General features: G+C 42.0%; 2 long non-coding RNA genes across 2 annotated transcripts; one reads left to right on the forward strand and one right to left on the reverse strand.

The window, feature by feature from the left end:
- LOC110223999 (uncharacterized) lies at positions 1–23,528 on the reverse strand. The gene is made up of 4 exons (XR_002328839.2): positions 23,352–23,528; positions 12,694–12,767; positions 11,874–12,007; positions 1–824 (listed from the first exon to the last, which is right to left on the reverse strand). It is a non-coding gene; the product is annotated as an uncharacterized LOC110223999 (long non-coding RNA).
- On the forward strand, positions 964–19,265 carry LOC110223998 (uncharacterized). Its single transcript, XR_002328838.2, has 2 exons — positions 964–1,061; positions 18,908–19,265. It is a non-coding gene; the product is annotated as an uncharacterized LOC110223998 (long non-coding RNA).
- Positions 23,529–23,894: the final 366 nt, after the last annotated feature.

The following is a 23,894-nucleotide window of genomic DNA, read 5'->3' on the forward strand; positions in this document are numbered from 1 at the left end:
CCTGCTCTGTTTCTGACCTGGGTCGATTTGCCCCTCCTCAGGCAGACTGGTGACCCCCCACTCACGGGGCTCACCATATTGGTGCCACAGTTAGCATGGGCACTAAAGTAATTTAGTCTCCTGCAGTTCAGAGCTCCTGAGTTCAGCCTTCCCAAGAGAGGGGATTACAGGCCTGGCAACGTCCTTCTTAGTAGGAATTCTTTGTGCAACATAGCAGAGATTAGCTGGCATATAATTATGTGTCAGATAAGTATCTGGGAGGATTAAAAGTGGGGTCTTGGTGCCAGGACTAGGACAGGGATCTTGGGTGTGCCAAATCTTTGCTGCATTGATGCCACGTTCCAGCAGGCTTTGCCCTCACTTATTCAGACTGACCTCAGTCTTGGATAGATTGTACCCCCTAGCCTGGTCAGAAGAAAGCCCATGGTGGGGCTTCCGAAGACCCCCTTCTTCCCATCTATATGTGGCAGGACATGGGAAGCCACTGAGTGGGCAGCTGCTGCTGCTTCCCATCTGAACCCTGGGGGAGTATTCTCCCAGAGAAGGAAATACCAGCAACAATAAAGAGGAGCTTTGCTGCTCCCAGAAACGAAAAGCAGAAATGCTCTCATCAAAGCCAGTGCGGTGCATCAGATGCCATCAGACAAGACAATGATGTTTAATCTTCCCTAAAAAGACCGGCAATGGAGTGACAAGAACAAGATGGCCTTCAGCTCTGTCCATAGAATCTAGGCGGAGCCAGAGTGGAGATGGGCCAGGAAGCCTCCAAGGTCTGGCAGTAATCATAGCTGTCATTGCTCCACAAGGGTCGGAATCCATTCCCTCTGAAAAACAAGCAAAGACACTTTCCAACTGTCCAAAGTCTTGGTGGGGGCGGGGCTGGGGGGAGAATCAAAATCAAACCAAATGCCTACTTCTCTTCCTAATATCCCATGTTGTTAAAGGTCACCTTGCCTAATCAGGGCTGGAGTAAGGAAACTGTAATTGAGTTGTAGGCACAGCAGATAGTCTGTGTTGATGTCTGTTTGGGAAGAGGCTGACCCAAAGCTGAGAAAGCCTGGGTAGGTGATTCCTAAGGGAGGGAAGGGGGGGCAAATGGAAGGTTTGAAATCCCAGTATGGTAATGCTAGGATCTGTTGTGGCAGAAAGCAATAAAGAAAGAGCTATCTGGGCCATGCCAGGTGGGGAGCTGAGCAAGGGGCTTTGTCATTGTAGGACCTGATTTCAAATCTGGGCTCTCCTCTTCCTGCTACCCCTTTGCACCCTTCCTATGATTGGCGAGTCCTTCCTGAAACCTCCATTGTAAGGAAAATGTCCAGGTTCACCATGTTCCCACCATGATTCTTCTCTGGACTCCACTCCTGACTTTCTGGATTTCTTTCTCCGCCATGCTCTTCTTATGGGTACCTTTGCCCCTTTCCTCTTTCAGCTTCCTTTCATGTATTCTTCCTTTAGAATGTAAGCCTCCTGACGCCTTAACATACTTCACCTACTCAGTAAGAATAACAAAAACAAGCCAGATCTCAAGACTGATGTTGGTACTCATTAGGATGTCTGAGACCAAACTAAAGCTTGGGTGCTCAGACACTAAGACTGCTTTTAAGGTACAGAAACATCCATTTGTGCACTTTTTTTTTTTCTGCAGAGGACTTTGCTCTGGCTTTATTTGCTTTATTTTTGATCTTGATAATAGATGAGAACTCATGTAAAAGAGCTTTCAGAGATGAAAAAATGGTTTAAATAAATGGTGTTGCTACTATTAAAAGTCTCAACCACAGTATTTTTTCCCTTATATTTGTATCCTCAGTACTTTGCACAGTGCCTGGCATGTAGTAGGCATTTGATAAATGCTTGGGGACTTGAATTTTACCTTGGGACAGCTTTAATTATTCTTCTTTTCTTAACCTTGAGCTACCTCCTGAAACTGAACAGAGAGACTTTAGAGTGAAGGGGTTAAGAGATAAAAAGCTTTGGTCTTAACTGTGGTGAGGGATGGAGAGAAACCAATAAGGGAGGTTGGTAACTCTGAGAATCCCACCGTAGGAGGGAAGATATGCTATGAATATTTTTGTACATGTGGGTCCTTTTCCCATTGGTTTGATCTCTTTGGGATATAGCCCTAGAAGTGCTATTGCTGGATCAAAGGGTATGCATATTTTTGTAGCCCTTTGGGCATAGTTCCAAATTGTTCTCCAAAATGGTTGGATCATTTCACAACTCCACCAACAATGTATTAGCGTTCCAATTTTCCCACATCCTCTCCAACATTTATCATTTTCCAGTTTTGTCATGTTGGCCAATCTGATAGGTGTGATGTGGTACCTCAGAGTTGTTTTGATTTGCATTTCTCTGATCAATAATGATTTAGAGCATTTTTTTCATATGACTATAGATGGCTTTAATTTCTTCATCTGAGAACAGCCTGTTCATATCCTTTGACCATTTATTAATTGGGGAATGGCTTGCGTTCTTATAAATTTGTCTTAATTCTCTATATATTTTAGAAATGAGGCCTTTATCAGAAAGACTGGTTGTAAAAATTCTTTCCCAATTTTCTACCTTCCTTCTAATCTTAGTTGCATTGGCTTTGTTTGTGCAAAAACTTTTCAATTTAATGTAATCAAAATTATCCATTTTGCTTTTCATAATGTTCTCTATCTCCTGTTTGGTCATGAATTCTTCTGTTCTCCATAGATCTGATAGGTAAACTATTCCTTGTTCTCCCAGTTTACTTATGGTATCAGCCTTTATATCTAAGTCTGAACCCATTTTGACTTTATTTTGGTATATGGTGTGAGATTTGGGTCTATGCCTAGTTTCTGCCATACTCTTTTCCAGTTTTCCCAGCAGTTTTTTTCAAAGAGTGGGTTCTTATCCCAGAAGCTGGGGTCTTTGGGTTTATCAAATAATAGATTACTATAGTCATTGACTACTGTGTCTTGCATATTTAACCTATTCCACTGATCCACCTCCCTATTTCTTAGCCAGTACCAAGCAGTTTTGATGATTGCTGCTTTATAATACAATTTAAGATCTGGAATTGCTAGGCCACCTTCCCCTGCATTTCTTTTCATTAGTTCCTTTGATATTCTGGACCTTTTGTTTTTCCAAATGAATCTTGTTATTATTTTTTCTAACTCTATAAAATAATTTTTGGTAGTTTGATTGGTATGGCACTGAATAAGTAAATTAGCTTAGGTAGGATTGTCATTTTTATTATATTAGCTCGGCCTACCCATGAGCAACTGATGTTTTTCCAATTATTTAGATCTGATTTTATTTGTGTGAAAAGTGTTTTGTAATTGTGTTCATAGAGTTCCTGGGTTCTTTTGGGAGGTAGACTCCTAAATATTTTATAATGTCTACAGTAAGTTTAAATGGGATTTCTCTTTCTATCTCTTGCTGTTGGGCTTTGTTGGTAATATATAGAAATGCTGATGATTTATGTGGGTTTATTTTATAGCCTGCAACTTTGCTAAAGTTGTTTATTATTTCAAGTAGTTTTTTACTTGATTCTCTAGGATTCTCTAAGTATATCATCATGTCATCTGCAAAGAGTGATAGCTTTTTTTCTTCTTTGCCTATTCTAATGCCTTCAATTTCTTTTTCTTCTCTTATTGCTAAAGCTAAGGTTTCCAGTACAATATTGAATAACAGTGGTGATAATGGACATCCTTGTTTCACCCCGATCTTATTGGAAATGCTTCTAGCCTGTCCCCATTACATATAATGCTTGCTGAAGGTTTTAGATATATGCTATTTATTATTTTAAGGAAGACTCCATTTATACCTATGCTTTCTAGTGTTTTTAATAGGAATGGGTGTTGTATTTTATCAAAAGCTTTTTCTGCATCTATTGAGATGATCATGTGGTTTCTGTTGGTTTTGTTGTTGATATGCTCAATGATGCTGATAGTTTTCCTAATATTGAACCAACCCTGCATTCCTGGTATAAATCCTACCTGGTCATAGTGTATTATTCTTGTGATAAGTTGCTGTAATCTACTTGCTAATATTTTATTTAAAATTTTGCATCAATATTCATTAGAGAAATTGGTCTATAATTTTCTTTCTCTATTTTGACTCTTCCTGGTTTAGGTATCAACACCATATTTGTATCATAAAAGAATTTGGTAAGACTCCTTCTTCACCTATTTTCCCAAATAGTCTATATAGTATTGGAATTAATTGTTCTTTAAATGTTGATAGAATTCACATGTAAATCCATCTGGCCCTGGAGATTTTTTCCTAGGGAGTTCATCAATGGCTTGTTCAATTTCTTTTTCTGAGATGGGGTTATTTAAGTATTTTACTTCCTCTTTGGTTAATCTGGGCAATTTATATTTTTGTAAATATGTATCCATTTCACTAAGATTGTCAAATTTGTTGGCATATAGTTGGGCAAAATAATTCCTAATTATTGTTTTAATTTCCTCTTCCTTGGTGGTAGCTTCCCTTTTCATTCTTGATACTAGTAATTTGGTTTTCTTCTTTCTTTTTTTAATTAAATTAACCAAAGGCTTATCTATTTTATTGTTTTTTCATAAAACCAGCTCTTAGTTTTATTTATTAGTTCAATAGTTTTTTAATTTCAATTTTTTAATTTTTCCTTTGGTTTTCAATATTTCTAATTTGGTGTTTAGTTGAGGATTTTTAATTTGTTTTTTTTCTAGTTTTTTTAGTTGTATGCCCAATTCATTAATCTCCTCTTTTTCTATTTTATTTATGTAAGCATTTAGAGATATAAAACTTCCCTAAGAACTGCTTTGCTGCATCCCATAGGTTTTGGTATGTTTGTCTCATTATTGTCATTCTCTTGAATGAAATTATTGATTGTTTCTATGATTTGTTGTTTGACCCAATCATTTTTTAGGATTAGATTATTTAGTTTCCAATTATTTTTTAGTCTATCTTTCCATGGCCCTTTATTACATATAATTTTTATTGCATCATGATCTGAAAAGGATGCATTTAATATTTCTGCCTTTCTGCATTGGATTGTGAGGTTTTTATGCCCTAGTACATGGTCAATTTTTGTGTATGTGCCATGTACTGAGAAAAAAGTATATTCCTTTCTATCCCCATTCAGTTTTCTCCAGAGGTCTATCATACCTAACTTTTCTAATGTTCTATTCACCTCCTTAACTTCTTTCTTGTTTATTTTGTGGTTAGACTTATCTAGTGCGAGAGGGGAGGTTCAGGTCCCCCACTAGTATAGTTTTGCTGTCTATTTCTTCCTGTAACTCCCTGAACTTCTCCTGTAAGAATTTGGGTGCTATACCATTTGGTGCATATATATTTAGTAATGATATTACTTCATTGTCTATGGTGCCTTTTAGCAGGATGTTGTTTCCTTCCTTATCTCTTTTGATTAGATCTATTTTTGCTTTTGCTTTGTCTGAGATCAGGATTGCTACCCCTGCTTTTTTTACTTCAGCTGACGCATAATATATTCTGCTCCAGCCTTTTACCTTTACCCTGTATGTGTCATTCTTTTTCAAATGTGTTTCCTGTAAACAACATATTGTAGGATTATGGTTTTTAATCCATTCTGCAATCCGTTTCCGTTTTATGGGAGAGTTCATCCCATTCACATTCACAGTTATGATTACTATCTGTGTCTTTTTCTCCATCCTTTTTCCCCCCTATTTATGCTTTTCTTTCTCCTTTTTCCTTTCTCCCCTTCACTAGTGTTTTGCTTTTGACCACTGCCTCCTTCAGTCCCTTCAGGAGGGAAGATATGGAGAGTGGAAACAGGGTCCAGTCAAAGGACCTGGGCTAGAATCCCTTCTCTAATACTACTATCTTTGTGTGATCTAAAGCAAGTCTACTTCCCTGGGCCTCAGTTTCTTCATTTGTAAAATGAGGGGATTGGATTCTGATGGCTTCTGAGGTCTCTTCCAATTCTAGGTCTGGGATCCTATTATCATGTCCAGTGTTTGACTCTTCATGAACCCATTTTTGTTCTTGTTTGGTTGGTTTGGGTTTGTTTTTTTTTTTTGGCAGAGATACAGAAGTGATTTGCCATTTCCTTCTCCAGGCTCATTTTACAGATGAGGTAACTGAGGCAAACAGGGTTAAATGACTTGCCCAGGGTCATACAGCTCGTAAGCATCTTAGGCCAGACTCATTCCACATATAGTTTGTCACCTGTGATTCCTTCATGCTGTATTAAATAGTGCACATGGCTGAGTTGTGCTATAAGCATTCCTTTGTACAGAGGGCTATCCCCCAGAGGAGGTGAAGAGGGATTGACTATGAATCCTAGAGCTGCTGATTTTGGAAGAAAGAGGCTCCCCCCCCCACCCCTAATCACCTTTGGTGGTGACAGCAGAAATGTACCCGGGCAGCAAAGGAATGACCCAGGAAGCCTTCAATCTGTAGGCTTGGCAAGGTCTATGATTCAACAGTCATAGGGTCTAAATCCTGCATTTGACAGATGAACAAAATGAGAAGGAAATTGACTTGCCCAAGGCCAGTGAATAGCATAGCCAGGATTCAATCCCAGGGTCTTTTGATTCAAGGCAAGTCAACAAGCATTTATTGATTTATTGCATGCTGATCACTTGGGATACAAAGAAAGGCAAAAAAAAAAAGTCTAACCCCAGTCTTTGCCCTCAAGGAGCTCACAGTCTAGTGGAGGAGACAACATGTAAACAGCTATGTACAAACAAGATATAGACAAGACATATTGGAAACAATCAATAGAGGGAAGGCACTAGCACTAAGGAGGATTGGGAAAGTCTTGCAGAAGGTGGGACCACAGCTGAGACTTGAAGGAAGCCAGGAGATGAAGGAGAAAGATCCAGATGTGAGAAAGGGCCAGTGACAATGCCCAGCATTGGGAGAGGGAAGGTCGAGTTGGAGAAATAAGACAAAGACCAGTACCATTGGTCTGTGGTCCATGGAGGAGAGAAAGTAAGAGAAGATTAGAAAGGCAGAAAGGTAGAGCCAGGTTATGAGAGGCTTAAAAGCCAAACAGAGGATTTTATATTTGATCCTGGAGGTAACAGGGAGCCATTGCAGTTTATTAAGTGGGAAGGTGACATCTTTAGAAATGAGCTTTAGGCAGATCAATTTGAAAGGCTGAGCAGAGTGATCTTTCCCCTCCCCCACTCTCCAGCAGTCTTTGTTTGGTCACAAACATGAATCCCAGCTTGGAACGCTATGTCTGGAGCCAGACACTGGGGTGTGGGGGGTGGGGTTGGGGAACCTGCTGGAAATCAAACACATGCACAGACCCTTTGACTAGGACTCCCCAGGCAGAGGCACATCTGAAAACAAGTCAGCTTTTTTGCCATTTTGTGCTTTCTCTTGCTTCTTCTCGGGAGCAAGCTTTTGAAGACTGGGCTTCGTTCAGAAGTCCTAGCCCAGGGCTCCAAACTCTACTGGACCTTGAGTGCTTTGCATGTAGCTGGGTGGTTGATTGGTTGATTACTGTCCTTCATCCTTGGAGAGGACCAACATGACCACAATCATGGTCAGAGTCAAGTGCCGGCGTGTCCTACTGTGGCTGATCAGACCAATACGATCAGACCAATGCCATTCCACAGGTCGGGCACAAATAGTCCATGTGAACCTTCGCGGTGGATTCTCCAAATCTGCCAATCTCAAGTTTCTTTTGAGCTACTGCAGTTCTGCTTTGCTCAGGGAGCCCAGCACCTTCTCTGATGAGGGCATGCATGCTAGGAGGTTCTGTGCCAGTGTCTCCCATGTCACACAACCAATTTCAAAGTTCTTAAGAGACCTTGAGAGTGTCCTTGTATTGTTTCTTCTGACCACTTGCCCTGTGTGAATTCTCCATGAAATAGTCTTTTAGGCAAGCTTGTGTTTGGATTTGAACCATGTGGCCAGCCCTATGGAGTTGTGCTCTTTGCAGTAGAGTTTGAATGCTTGGCAGTTTAGTTCAAGAAAAGACCTCAGTGTCTGGTATCTTAAACTGTCAGGTGATCTTCAGAATCTTCCTAAAACAATCCAAATGGAAGTGATTCAGCTTTGCATATAAAAGGGTCCATTAAATGAGTAAGAGTCCATTGTTCAGAAGGCCCCTAGAATAATTACCCGATGCACAGGTCTGACCATATCATTCCCTTTCCTAAGGACCTTCCGTGTGTAGAAGGACCTTCCTATTATGTCTGGGAAAAAAAATATATATATATACATATATATATGTGTGTGTGTGTGTGTGTGTGTGTGTATATATATATATATATATATATATATGTGTGTGTGTGTGTGTATATCTATATATATATATGTGTGTGTGTGTGTGTGTGTGTATATATATATATATATATACACACACGCATATATATATATACATATATATATATATATATATGTATATATATATAATCTTTAGCTTGGCATTCAAGACGCTCTATAATCTTTCTCCAATGTACTTTCCCAGCCTTATTTCCTATTAGTTCCTTTCAAGTATATGAAATATTTACTGTTCTCCCATCTCACCCTGCTCTAGAATGCTTCTCTTCACTTGTACAGATGGTCACTCACGGCTGAGATGCATCTGTCCTTTCTGCCTATTTGAAATCTTCCTCTTCATTCAAGTCCTAGCTCAGATGCCACCTCTTCCATGAAGCCTTTCCTGCTAATCCTTTTTCATCCTCTCTAGCTTGTGAAAAGATGAAGATGCCCACAAAGGAGGGACAGATATACATCTGAAGCTACAGGGGATATAGAGCTGCTGCTGATTTCCCGGGGCCATTTAAAGGATAGCAAGTAGCCTCAAGGCTGTTTTCACTGCTTCCTTCAAGATTTAGCTCAAAATCCATCTTCTTCAGGAGTCCATTCCCCACCCCACCACCTTCCCCTAGGTGCTAGAACCTCTCAGATAACTCTGTATATCATTTGCTATTCCCCCTGTTGTCCTCCCCACTTGAGGGCAGGAACCGGTTTCATCTTTCATCACATCTCTAGTGTTGAGCCTGATCTCTGACACGTAGTGAATCTCTGATATTTGGCGGCTTCTGGACTACTGTAGGTTAGCATGAAGGCAGCAAACTGGCTGAGTGTGGGGGGAGAATGGAGTGTAGCCTTGAAGCTGGTTCTGTGGTGGAGTAAGTCGTAAGATGAGGCGGCTGGGTGGTGCAGTGCATAGAGTGCTGGTCCTGGAGTCAGGAAGACCTGAGTTCAAATCTAACTTCAGACACTAGCTGTATCACTTAAGTCACTTAACCTTACTTGCCTCAGTTTCCTCATCAATAAGAAGAGTGGAAGGAAGTGGCAAACCACTGCAGTATCTTTGTGACCCAAATGAGGTCATGAAAAGTTGGATACAACTAATTGACCAAACAAAGCCTCAGGATGGGAGCAGAGAGCAAAAGAGGAATGGAACATATGCCCCATGTTCTAGGTCTAGTGACCTAGAACCTGGGGACATAGGACATATGCAACTGCAAGCCTGAAACTGACCTCTCCTCCGTCAAGATTTCTTAGAGTATTTTGGATCTCTTCTTTGGTAGGTCAACCCCTATAAGAAATAACACTTATTTATGGACATAATGACTCTAATCTCCTTGAAGGCAGGCATCATTTTATTCCTAAGGCATAGAACAGTGCCTTACATATAGTAGACATTTAGGAATAAATTATAGAGTAAATGGAAAACTTAGCACAGAAGGGAAAGCCATAGTAGCTAGCAAGACCGGAAAGGGCCTTCTGCAGAATGAGGCACTGCAATGAAATCCTAAAGGACCCCAGAGATTCTAAGAGGTAGAGGTGAGGAGGGAAGATGCTCTTAGTCAGGGAACAGTCAGTGCAAAGGCATGGAGGTGAGAGGAGGGATGCCGTTTTTGAAGAACAGCCTCTAGGTTTTCCATGGCCAACCAAGATTAAATTGTCCTTATAATGATCTGGAATTTACTGACTGGGAAGGTGACTTAGTCCAACATGAGTTATAGGAAAACATTTTTAAATTGAATTTCATAACTGAATGAGTGTATTTCAGGTCATATTTTTAGATTTTCAGTGTTGTAGTAACTATTAGTATTTTATGTATCATGAAAAGTGGTCCAGCCCTTTTCATTTAATGGAGGCAGCTTGGGGGGTTTAGTGGATAGAACACTGGTCTTGGAAGCTGGAAGATCTGAGTTCAAACCTGGCTTTAGACATTTACTAGCTATATGACCCTGGGCAAGTCACTTAACTGCTGCCTGCCTCAGTTTCCATAGCTGTAAAATGGAGATAATAATAACACCTACCTCCCTGGGGTTGTTGCGAGGATTAAATGAGATAATATTTGTAAAGCACTTAGCACTGTGCCTCCCAAATAGCAGTGCTTAATAAATGCTTGTTTCATTGTTCTTTGCCCCTTAACTGGTTTTAATGCTTTTTTGTTTTGTTTTGTTTTGTTTTCACCCAGTCCAGATTCCTCCTATCCTGGCCCATCTCAGGGCCAGCCTGCCCAGCTGCAGGAGGAGGGGTTGCCTGGGAGGCTCCAAGGGCCTGGATAGAGGACAGGGTTTTTTCCTAATTCTGTTGGCCCAGAGTCAAGCTAGGCTTTCCACAATGATGAGAGCCTAGATTCAATGGACTGATGATTAGATTACCAAATTGTAGGAATTACAGATGGAGAAGGATTACATCATTGCCTCATTGCTATGATAAACTCAAGCAAAACAGGCCTGTCTCTGGGGGATTCTTGGGAATTTGTCCAGCCTCAAATGATTATGGAACACAGAATGTTAAAACAAATGGGACCTTAGGCCATAGACTGTGAGTAATTGGAAGGACCTCGGTACACAGAAAGTCAGAGCAGAAAGAACCTTCGAACAAAAGGGAAGGGAATGTAGAGATTACCTAGTCCAAATTCCTCTTTACATAGACAAAGAAACTGAGGCCCAGAGAAACAAAGAGACTTGCTTCAGGTTACATACAAACTAGTGGCAGAAGTGGGAGCAGTTACCCCAATTCCTATCCCTCGTCATCTGGTTGGTCCATTAAACCACGATGCACCATTTCTGTAGAAATAGGAATTGTTATTTTTGGAGGGAGTCTATCTACTGGAGGGTCAAGAGTGGGAGAGAGTTTTTAACAATGGCTAGAAGGCAGGGAGGTCAAGAGGGAGAAAGGCAGGGAAGCAGGCCACAGACGGAGAGCTGATAGCTCATCACCACTGACTTCCCCATTGTCAGGGTGCTGTCTCTATGGCAGTCATGTGACAGCCATGGCATCTGCCTGGACCAGGACAACAGATGCCATATTTCTTTCATTGGATTCGTAGGATTTAGTGATGGCAAGAGGGTAATCTAGTACAGGGGGTCTTATCCTGGGGCTCAAAGATCCCCAGAAGATCCATGGATAAATTTTAAGGTGTCCATGAAGTTTTTTAATGTGATAACTATATTTCAATATGATTCATTTCCTTTGTAATCTTTTCTATTTTGTGAATTAAAAAAATTTATGAATTTAGAAATTATGAATTTAAAAACGTTACTCTGAGAAGGGGGCTGGATCCAGACTGCCAAAGGGGCCAGGACACACAACACACACACACACACACACACACACACACACACACTCAGATTAAGATCTCTTTGTCTAATAGAATCTGCTTATTTTTCAATTGAGGAAACTGAGGTCCAGGGAGGGGGAAAAGAATAAAAGATGACTTTTGTCTAGTGCCTTAGAGTTTTCAAAGTACTTTTACATACACAGTCACATTTGGTCCTCACTACAACTGCATAAAGGCAGGTGCTGGTGGTGTTACTGTCCCCATTTTACAGATGAGAAAATGGAGGCTCAGAGATGTGAAATAACTCATCCCTAGCCATAAAGCTGGTGAGTTTTAGAGGTGAGATTTGAATCCAGGTTTTCTTGACTCCTAATTCAGTTCTGTCTTTGCTGTGACTTACCCAACATCACAGTGGTAGGAAGAGATAAAACCAAGATCTGAAACATGTTGTAGTACTCCAGGTACTGGCCTCTAGGAATCCAAGGAAGACCAAAAAGCCTAGCGAAGCTGTCCAGGCTCCCCCACAGTCAAGCTCTGTAAGAAACATGGCAAGTATTTCATAGATGCTCTGATGACAGAGGGGTCAAATATCCTGCTGGCCCATGCGACCCACAATGATCCCAGGCACAGGTAGAACCAGATTAAAATATAGTTCCTATCAGATTGTAATTGTTGATGTACTTTTTAAAAAAGAAAATACACAAATGTGCGGTTTTCTGAGTCAACTGTGCAGCTTTCAGGGAACCTGATGTATGGTACAGAGTTCCTGGCTTCTGTCTGAGTTTGAGCTCACTGTTTTAGAGGGAAAAGAAGGTGGAACCAAGCTGGAGAAGGGGAAGATGAATCCTGTGGCCTGTAGGAGGCTGGATGCCCCACAGGAGCCCAGGAGCTGGTCCAGCCAAACCACTGTCTTCAGGCTTGCTCGTGATCCATTCACATTTGTCAAAGGATCAATTTCCTCGCCTGGAGTTTAAAATAATAATTCTTATTTTGATGGTGCCTTAAGGCTTGAAAATGGTTCCTCCCCACTGCCCCCCAAACCCTGTGAGATCAGTGATTGTACTCATAGCTGACATCTACATCTGGTTTCAAAGTTTGCCAATAATTTTTCCAAACCTTATTCTGTTTGATTTTCCCCTTAGAGCTAGGAAGCACAGGTATATTTATGCTAAATTCACAAGCATCCCTAAGAGGGATTAAGGTTAGGTTAAGTGACTTACCCAGGATCACACAGCTAGTGTCAGAGGCAGAATTGGATTGGAACCTGGATCTTCCCGACTTTACAACCAGCTCTCTATATGAATACAAGAATATTTATTGACATTATTATTATTATTATTATTGTTATTATTATTATTTTGTTTTTTTGGTTAGGTTAAGTGACTTGGCCAGGGTCACACAGCTAGTAAGTATCAAGTGTCTGAGGTGAGATTTGAACTCAGATCCTCCTGACTCCAAGGCCGGAGCTCTATCTACTGTACAACATTATTTTTTTTTTTTAACAACTGAAGAATTGGAGTTTCAGAGAGGTAATATGATACATGGGATCACAGCATCATAGATTTAAAGTTGGGGGGAGGAGAACTTCCGAGACCATCTAGTTCCAGCCTCACATTTTTAAAGATGAAGAAACTGAGGTCCCAGGAGGAGGCTTTCTGAGTAACTTGCTCTAATTCACTCAGGATTTAGCATCTAAGGTGAGATTTGAACTCAAGTCCTGCATCTCACTGTTAACAATGCCCATGTTTATGTCTACCTATAAGAAGCCCAAGTTTTACGACTTCATTGTAAATGAGTTAGGCACAATTAGAAAAGAATGCTTGGGAGTGAAGTAAACAGAACGCAGAGAACAATTTATACAATGATAAAAACGTTAGAGAGAAAAACAACTTTGAAAGACTTTAGAACTCTGATTAATCCAGTGATAAACCGTGAGTCCAGGAGACTGAAGATGAATCATACCACCCACCTCCTGCCAGAGAGGCGATGGACTTACAATCCAGAATGAGACATGCCGATGTGGCCATGGCCAGTGTGGGAATTTGTAATGTTGAATTATGTGTGCTTGTTGTGACGGTAGGTTTTTTTATTTTTGTGGGATTTCTCACTGTTGTTTTGAGGAAGCTGTGGGAGGGAGAGATAAACACTTGTGAAAATAAACTTTAAAAAAGTTTTTAAAATGGAAAAAGATAGTTTTGTTTTGTTTTAAAGAAAAGGATGATTTTCTAGGCTATAAGGGAGAGCAGTGGGAAATCTTGACCTTCCAAGACTGAGGTTCTGGTCCTTACAAAGACAGACAATGGCATAATACAAAGAGCACTGCATTTGGGCAGAGAAGACCTTGAATGGAAGAAAATCCGGGCTTTGACCCTTGGCTAAATTACTTCCTTGGGATTCAGGTGTATTTATAACATGCGGAGGTTTGACTAGATAATATCTAATGTGGGGCCCTTCTATTTAGGACATTCTATGGTTTTATGGGGGCACTCTCACACAGAACAAACAAAGCTGGAGAATTGTCCAGTGAGGCTGTTGTAGGGAGGGCAATGGTTTACTATGGAAGAATAACTCTTCCCCTCTGGAGTCAGAAGGTAGGGAAGGTGAGAGGACCCAGGAGCCCCCAGGCTCACATGGGTAGCATTGGGTCCATGACTTCTAGAAAGGTGAGTGGCTGAGCTGGGACTTACACCACCCAGATGTCCTGACTCCCCATTCAGGCTCTCATTTTCCTGGAGATCATGAAGCAAAGGTAGGATGCCCCATTTTCTGGGATGTTGTAGTGAAATTCTAGTTTGCACGGGTAATCTCTGAGGGGCCCCCTTATGTGTGAGGTTCTAGAATTCGGGAAACATACCTTAGAGTTTGAGGGTATAACAACGATTCCTGGCAGTGCATATAGCAATTACAATCATGCCAGGAAAGGGGGAAGGTTGGCCTTTCCTCCTGGGATGATTGAAGGGAGAAGGCAGACTCTGGAGGACTGACAGTCCTAAGGGTAACCGCTCCGGGTGACAGCACGAGCCAGGAGAGGACTGTGAATTGAGGCATGAGTACAGCAATCACCATGGGAAGTGCATCCCCTCTTCCAGATGCGGGCATCCTGGGCCAAAACCCTGTTCACCTCATTCTGTCTTCAGCTCCAGACCTGAGTACCCCAACCCAGTTCTCATGTTGCTACTCAGGCTTCCATTGGCTTTTCTTCAGAGCTTTTTGCTCATTATCTAGACAAAAGCTGGAGCCTGAAGGCCACCCAGCAAATGTTCTGCTCCTTATCTGACAAGCTCTGTTCCTCTAATTGTTTCCTCATATCGCTGAGCTTTTCTTAGGAAATCTCTTCTGCTCCTTAGCAAACTTCAAACTTCCTTGCTTGCTGTGCAAAGTCATTTTTTCCCCCCCTGCTTCTTCCAAGTGGTCAGTAATTATTATCCTGCCAGGTTCTGGGGAGAGATTTCTCTCCATATCTTCAGTAACTACCCCTGTTCTCCCCAAGTTCCACCAACCTACCTAGCCCGGATCAGCTTCTCCTTTTGTGTGGCCCATTCCTGGAGCTCTAGGCTCACCTGGTCTAGGACTTGGTGCAGTCTAGAGGACTTTGCAGGGATGATCATACTCTTTGCCTTGGGCTGTATTGGAACCAGCTCCTACAGGCTAGAGAGAATGATTGTTAAATTTTCAACGGGAGCATTTACACTTGAGAAGTCTGCAAGTTCTAGGAATCTGGGCTTGATTCCTTGCTCTGTTGATTGTAGAGACTTAAGAAAGTGAGAGTGAAATGTTAATAACAGAGATTAACCTTAGAGGTGTGTCACAGGAGCTTTTTTCCCACCTGGAGACCCAGTTGTTAAACATTTACTAGCACATAATACTGCTCTGCTCCACCAAGTCTCCCTCCTTCCCAACCCACCCCCATCCAGGACCAATGAATTGGACTCACTTTTCGCCCTGCCCTTAGGGTATCTAATTTCCTTGCAAATAACAAGCTAAGAAAACAAATAATATGGAGTAGGTTAATTAAAAGGCACATAAAGTACAGAGAATGGGAGTGTTATCCTAGCACCTTTAGTGAAGCAATAGCTGTATCACACCCTCAGGTGAATGTCTTTAAAAAAATTTGATATATTCTGTGTTAGCCTGGCTCTATTTTCTGAATATATTCCTCCTCTCTCCCCTTCCCAGCAAGTTAGGTGAGCATCTTTTCATTCCTCTCTGCCTAGAAGCCCATAGCATCACCCATTTATAATTGGCTGGGTCCTTGGAGGGCATCCTCTAGCTAGCCCCAATCCTCCCATCTCACAGATGTGGAAATGCTAAATGGAAAGCTATTTAAATGTCTGAAGAAGGGCTTAACTCCAAGCCTCCACACACTAAATCCAGAGTTCTTTCCAAATACCAAGTTTCCTCTCAAAAAGAAAGAAATCCACCAGCTAAACTCATGGAGGGTGTCAGTGTGAACGTACAGCTTCCTTACAACAACCTCGTAAAGCAGGGTGCAGGTATATTTTCCCCTTTCTCCAGACAGAGAAACTGAGATTCAGAGAAGCAAACAACAAAAACAAATAAACAAAAACACACATAAACAACAACAATTCCCCCCAGCCTCAAGGCTTCGTAGTTAGAAATGGCGCAACAAGGTATTTGTCTCTTCCCCCTTATTTTTCTATTTAAATAACTAGGGAGAAAGTAAGTGTATTCACTCCACAGGTGGCCCTAGTAACTAGGAGAGACTAAAGAAGGTGGAAGGGGACAGCTCGTGGGGAAGAGACGGGAGGGCGGCTTATTTATTGTTGATGATTTGCTGGGTTTGAGGGCTTTCATCTTGAATCAGGAAGACAGCATCAACAGATGAGCGGCTGTAAGATATTTGGTATCGTTTGGCCACAGTATCACAAGATGGCCTCAAATAGATGAGAGAGATGGAGGAGGGAGGGGGAAGAAGGAGAGAGAGCAGAGAGGAAGAGAAAAGGACCATCAGGCCGAGATAAAAACGGATTCAGAGACAGACACACAGAAGGCGAGAAGGGGAGAGGGAGGCAGGGGAGAGAGAGAGAGGAAGAAACTAAAAAAGGAAAAAGGGAGAGAGAAGACGGGAGGGGTCATTGTACAGAGCCCTGGGGCTGAAGAGAAAGGCTTTAGAAGGTGCAAGGGGACTAGGGAGAGCAGGACTCCACTGCCCTAGGGTTGTGCTGGTAAATATATAACAACTGATTCTCTAGGGGGAAAAATACATTTGGCAAACTTTTAAGTTTAAGTCGCATTATTCAAATTTCTTCATCACTTTCTTAAATCCAGACAATCAACAAAACAATGCACCAGTCCTTGATTTGTAGCGCTTGCAAATTGCTGGGTGTAAATGCTCGTTCTGAAAATTTAACAAATGGCGTTTGGAGCTGACTCAAGGGTACTCCTAGGTAGGCTGCACTGCTCAGCCGTGCCAGACCTCTGCCCCGGTCTCCTGGCTTTCCTTCTGCTTCCTGGGCTCCTTCCTCAGTTTGGCAAGGGGTCCTACCAACTTCCACCTGTTCATTTGTTCTTCGATGTTAACAGCACTTTTTGCATCTGGGCAGAGGTGCTCCCTGCTGGGTTTCCATCAGAGGGGCTGATGAGAGATCCTCTTACTACTCAAGGGCTCTGCCAGCCCAGGGTTCCAGTCAGTCAGTCAACAAGCATTTATTAAACACTGAGCGTTAGGCAATGTGCGCGAAGACCTGGAGATGGAGCGTAAGACAAAACTAGGAGCTTATACTTTCTAGTGAGAGAGACAACTCCAAGAAGTTTCTTCGAATATCCACATCTTTTCCTTAACTCAGACTCTGTCCCTAACCTCCAAAAATGGGCCATAGGGGGCACAAAGGAGTCATAAAAAGGGGGCATAGAGGAGTCTTTAAAAGCCCCCTAGAGAGATGTTGAGCCATAATATCTACTTCCTGAAAGAAATGCTAGATTTAGAGTGCGGAATGAGACATATATATTTTTGTATACAGCCAATGAGAGAATTTGTTTTGCTTAATTATGTATATTTGTCACAAGGAATTCTTCTTCTTCTTCTTCTTCTTCTTCTTCTTCTCTTCTTCTTCTTCTTCTTCTTCTTCTTCTTCTTCTTCTTCTTCTTCTTCTTCTTCTTCTTTACGTTTCCCATGGGGTAGAGGTGGGATGGAGAGAAAATAGATTCGTTAATAATAATAAAAAAAACCCTTTAAAAATAAAGAGGCTGGAGGTGGTACTACAGATCTGGAATGTTGCTAGAGCTTTCAGATGAGGTCATTGTATTGTTAGTTTTGTTTAATTGTTCCACTTTGTTGCATGAGAGCTCTCATGGAGCGTGGGTAATCTGGAAATGTTTGTAATGTAAAAACAAAGCACATCAATAAAATTTCTATTTTTTTTAAGCCCTGCTCTTTGAAGTTCGGGAGGGGAGGATCCACTGATAGAAACACACTCTCTTAATACTGCCCAGCCCTTTTTCCAGAGAAATGACTATTAATAAAAATAATATATCATAGAAAAGAAGGAAGGAAGAAGAAAAGAGGAAAGAAGAAAGAAAGAAAGAAAGAAAGAAAGAAAGAAAGAAAGAAAGAAAGAAAGAAAGAAAGAAAGAAAGAAAGAAAGAAAGAAAGAAAGAAAGAAAAAGGAAGAAAGAAGAAAAAAGGAGGGAAGGAAGGAGGGAAGGAAGGAGGGAAGGAGGGAAGGAAGGAAGGAGGGAAGGAAGGAAGGAGGGAAGGAAGGAAGGAAGGAAGGAAGGAAGGAAAGGAAGGAAAGGAAGGAAGGATGGAAGGAAGGAAGGATGGAAGGAAGGAAGGAGGGAAAGAAGGAAGGAGGGAAGGAAGGAAGGAAAAGCCAGAATTTTTGGCTCATCTGGCTTCCGGCTAATGGCTCTTTTCATTAAATTATACCTTCCTCGTACAAATCAGCTTCTCTGTCTAGGCTGTCGTTTCCTCTTCTGCAGTACATGGTCTCTGAGGTACTTCGTAACTATGACATTCTGTAGTCATAGCTGCAGAGGCTCTGGGGTGCTGTGGAAGAATGTTGAGTTTGGAGTTTTTTGGAGATCCTGGATTCAAATCACAGTTCTGAAATTTACTATCCAACTGATCTTGACAAATCCCCTAACCCTTCGGGGTGTCAATATCTTCATTGGAGGAAATGAAAGGGTTGAATTATATCATCTTTGGGCTCTTCCTGCCTTCCACCTACAATCTAAAAGTTTTTTTTTCAATTCTGAATTTTTCTTCTCTTAGGTCAATTCCTAAATTGACATTTTATATTCTAAGTTTCCTCCCTGGTCAGACTTTTTGTGTTCTAAGGTCCCCTAGCCTCTCTGATATTCTATGTTGTATAATTCCATCCAGCTCTGATTATGTTCTCTATCCTAAGGTCCCTACTGCTCTGACATTTTACACATTTATGGACCTTTTCTCTGTTTGTTTTTCTGGTCAGGCCCAGAGGATGACTTCCTTGGAGTCCGCAGTGAAGGATTTCTTCCCACCATGTTGTCTGGCAGCCTCGTCTCATTTCCTAAGCAGTAAAATGTTCAGTAAACCCGACTGAAGCCAGCTGCTATTTAAAGCCGATGTTTGGGGACATAGGTCAACAATATCATCTTGGCAGCACCTGTGGATTGCCAATGTTAGCACAGCCCTGAAGACAGGTGACACCCAGAGCTGGCAAACAGTGGCCTACTCAAGGAATGATCTTCACACCTGTTCGATGTCATCTCTGGTTTTTGGACAGCCGGTGAGAGACATTTCTCTCCCTTGCTTCTTGAATAAATGAATATGTAAATGCCCTGGCCTCAGTATCACCACTCCTGCTGCCTAATTCATAGAATCATGGTACTTAGAGACAGTGAGATCGTAGCCTGGTCTAATTCCCTCCATTGCTCAGACTCGGACACTGAGACCCCACTTGACCCAAACCACAGATAATAAGTAGCTGTCAGGATTGATCATATAATCGCAATCATAATGACGACACAAATATAGCTAATAATAATCATATCCAACATTTATGAGACCCGCGAAGGTTTTCAAAGCCCTTTACATACATTATCTTGTTTGATCCTCACAATGACCCTTTGAGGCTGGTGCTGTTATTATCCCCATTTTTCAAATAGGGAAAAGGATAACTGAGGAAACTAATAACCCATTTCCATAGCACTTTTAAAAATATACACTTTTCCTTCATAACCACCCTGTGGAGGACTTATTGCATGTATTCCTATGTTTACACAGATGAAGAAACTGAGCCTCAGAGAGGAAAAGAGGAAAAGTGACTTGTCCTATGCCACACAGCTAGCAAATATCAGGGCTGGGATTCGAACCCAGGCATTTCCTGAGACCATTGGGTCCAGCACTTGGCACTAAACCCATCTTGCCTCTAATTCCTGCGACTGGACTACTCTTCTTCCAAGGTCAAATCCAATGCATTCTTTACTACATCATACTGCTTGGGGAACACACACACACATGCACTCGCATGCACACACATGCACGCGCATGCACATGTACATCGGGTGCAAAATTGGGATTTCATTGCTAACACAGAGACCTTTAAGTGAGGAAACTCCATCCACTGCCACTGATCGGTACTTGCTCTGAAACTTACGGCCACTTATGGGGATTCTGAGAAGCCCTATGTGACTTGCCCAGGGTCACAAAGATAGCATATGTCAGAGGAAGAATTTGAATCCAAGTCTTCCTAACTCTGAGGACAGTTCCATATCCTCTATACCCTGCAGCCTCAGAAGGAAGCTTAGAAAATGGAATTGTGGAGCTGGAAGGGAATTTTGAACACAGAGGTGGAGAGGCCATTTAACTCCCTTATTGTACACATGAGGAAACTGAGTCTCAGAGAGGGACTATGACTTTCCCAAAATTATACATTTAGGGAATAGGGTTCAAATATAAGATTCCTAACAACAGACCCAATGATCTTTTCCACTAAGCCATATTTCTCTCTAAAAACACCTGTGACTTTTATTGATTAACTCTTTCAAGATCAGGATCTGAGTTAATATCCCTATTCCAAGGGGGAAATCCAATGGCATCAGATAAGGTGGCTTATTGTGAGATCCCCAACTGACTGTCCTCTCTAGGAAGTCCGTTGATGATTGAAAAGCCAAACTTCTGATCTGTAGGTGGATATAGTGTCTTGCCTCCCAACAGCCAGAGCATTTATCTGTTTCTGACTATGTGCCAGGCACTGTGCTAAGAACTTTTACAAATATATCATTTGATCCTCACATCCGCCCTGGAAGGTAGATGCAATCGTTATCCCCATTTTACATATGGGGGAAATTGAGGCAAATAGAGGTTTTTGTGGTTTGTTCAGGATCTTATAGCTAGTGTCTGAAGCCAGATTTGAACTCAGGTCTTAGTGACTCCAGGTTCAGCATTCTCTCCACTTCACCACCTAGCTGTCTCTAATAATTGCAGGGATAATTATGCAGCAGCCTATTTATTTATTCTCTTTGGACCTATGTCCTTCTCCCCCGAGTGTGGCTTCCATCTTGCTTTATATTTCTCTAATCTATGTTCCCAGACACCATCCCTAGCCTCCATCAGATGACCTGATGCAGGGATTGACCCTAAGGAGATGACTCCCAGAGCTGTAACTAGCATTTCTGACACTCGGCAGGCTTTATGAATTGGGACTGGGTCTGGCAGAAGGAAAAATGTTCTCCACCAATTTTTAAGACTTGATGTGGGAGAGGGAGGTGGTGATGAAGTAGAGAGACAAGTGAGCTCTATCATCCACACAGTGGACAGAAGAGTGGGGAGCCCACTTGGGTGCAAGCATCCAGGGGAATTGCCAGCTGGTAATTGGAACTAATTATTTCAATTAATAATTTTAACTAATTGTTCTTGCTAAATAGGTGCTGATCTCAATGGTTTCTAGCTGCTCCACAAATCTCTTGTTCTATCAATATATTTGCTCTGCTTCAGTTACATTTCCTTCTGCTAGCTCTACTTTGACTTTAAGATAGGAACTTGTCTGTTGCCTTCCTTTGGGGTCAAGAGGGAGTCATTGGAGAACATGTGTTAGTTTTTGCCATGTTCTCTCCTCCCTTATTCTTCTGGCTTTTCCTGGACAAGAAGGTGGTTGTTTACAGAGCTAAAAGCAGGGTGGGACAGCTTGGGACTTTGTCCAGAGTGGGCAGTTTGCTAGCAGAAATTGCTAGTTATGGCCCTGGAAGTTTGTGGGCTTGTTTACAAGTTCCTGAGGGTTGACCCCAGTTGTGGTATTTCAAGCAAGGGAAGAGATTATGAAATCACAGCATTAACTATACTCTGAAGCCGTCACCTTAATCCTTTTTCCTTCTCCATCTCTGTCATTGGGGAATGAGCTTGTGTGGAATCTCCCTGCAATTGTTGGGTACCAACCTAAATACATGGATTCCCCTCTTTCATATTCATGTCTTGAATTTGCTGCCAAGGGATTCCATTGTCCTAGGAAATACACCCAGGATAATAAAGGAATGGAAGAGTATGTCATGGGAAGATCAGTTGAAGGGACTTGGAACGTTTAGCCTGGAGAAGACAATTGAAGAATCACAGAGTTGGAGAGGGAACAAGGTTACCCAGCAAGTACCTGGGGGGGGGGGGCGCGTGGATTTCAACTCAGGCTTTCCTAATTCCAATTCCAGTGCTTTATCTACTATACCATATCAAGGGAGTCATCCCTTTCTGAGTAACCGAAGTTCTGTCCCAAGGAAGAGGGATTAAATGTGCTCTGTGGGACTGAGAAAAGTTGGACCAGGACTGGAAAAACAAAATGATAAAATCAAAGAATTTCATGAGAAGGGACCTCAAAAGCCATCTAAGCTAACCTGTACCTAACCAAAAATCCCTTCTACAACAACCTCGATGAAGTTTTCTCCTATAGGCCTTCAGTGACAGGGAGCTCATTACTACCTAAGGTGAGCCATTCTACCTAGAAAATGTCTTCTCACATTGAACAAAGATCTCCCTCTGCCACTTTCACCCCTTGCCCTTAATCCAATGAGTGAAACTTATGATTTTAGCTGATTTTAGCTCAGTACAAAGAAGGATTTTCAAATAAGAGCTGAGCTGCCTGGCAAATAGCAGGTACTTAAATGATTATTGACTGACTGACTGACTGACTGACTGACTGACTGATTGCTTCCTTGGTTGGTGGTTAATTCCTTATCATTGGAAGTGTTTGGATAGTTTCGGAGATTATTAGATTCATTAGGTTGTAAGCTCCTTGAGGGCAGGGACTGTCTCATGCCTCTTTTTGTATCCCCAGTGTTCAGCACAGTGTCTGTTACACAGTGGGCACTTAATAAATGTTTATTGAATGAACGAAGGAAGGAAGGAAGGAAAGCTATGGAAGAGATTCCACCTTCGGGGACAGTTGGTCTAGATGACCTTGCAAGTCCTCACAATCTTACTTTTTTCGGCGGGTGCCAACATGCATTGGGAGAGTAAATTTGCTCATCAGGGAGTTCCCCACAGTAATAAGAGGTTCCAGTCTGTCTCTTCACTATCCTTTTTTGCTACAGACTTATGATTTCAGTAGTGTGGGGAACTCCTTTTACCAAATGCTACCTAAATTAGCACTTCCTTTGCAACTTAAAATTGGGGGGAGTTCCCTGGGGGACAGAGGAGTTAGAGCAACTTGTCCAGGGTTAAGCAGATGATAGGTGTCCGAAGAGGGCATTGAACTCGCATGTTCCCGGCTCTGAGGCCACCTCTCTATCCACAATGTCATCAGTTTCTGAAGTCTGGTTACCGTGAGATCCCTTGTGACTCAAAAAAGGGGCAGACCAAGGCTTTAGAAATCAGGAATCAATCAATCAATCAATTAATAAGCATTATCAATGCCATCTCCCTGGCAACTTATAGACAGACTCACATACCACATATTTCCAGGGGGAGATAATCCACTCTGCTTTCGGATTGTACCACTGGGCTGAACTGCCTTCCTTGGGGCAATGAGGAAGCAAAACTCACCAGACCTAAGCTTCTTACAAGCAAGGATTGATCATTCTTTGTACTTGTTTGTCTCCTCCATGCCTGGCACAGGGCCCAGCACATAGGGGCTTAATAAACACTTGATGACTGATCGATAGGCAGCCCAGCACATAGCATATTTCCCACCCCATCCAACCACACCCTTTCTCTGTGATATCATTGCTGCTAAGCTTCCCCTCTTTCCCTTTTCCTCCTCTTATTTCAGGAACAGTAATTTCCAATGCTGTGGGAAGGACCCAGTGAATCACCTGCCCTGTCACCCTCACCCCCACCCCCTAGATGAAAACTCTCTTCCTGGGCCACAATTCCGCTATATATTTGTCACCCTCTGTTACATTGTAAGCTCTTTGAGTCTAGGGACTATCTCTCTTTTCTCTCTTTCTCCAGCTCCGGACACAGTGCCAAGCACATAGTAGGCATTTAGTCAG

This window comes from Phascolarctos cinereus, unplaced genomic scaffold (genome assembly GCF_003287225.1).
Source record: "Phascolarctos cinereus isolate Bilbo 61053 unplaced genomic scaffold, phaCin_HiC Scaffold_9;HRSCAF=440, whole genome shotgun sequence".
Taxonomy (NCBI): domain Eukaryota; kingdom Metazoa; phylum Chordata; class Mammalia; order Diprotodontia; family Phascolarctidae; genus Phascolarctos; species Phascolarctos cinereus.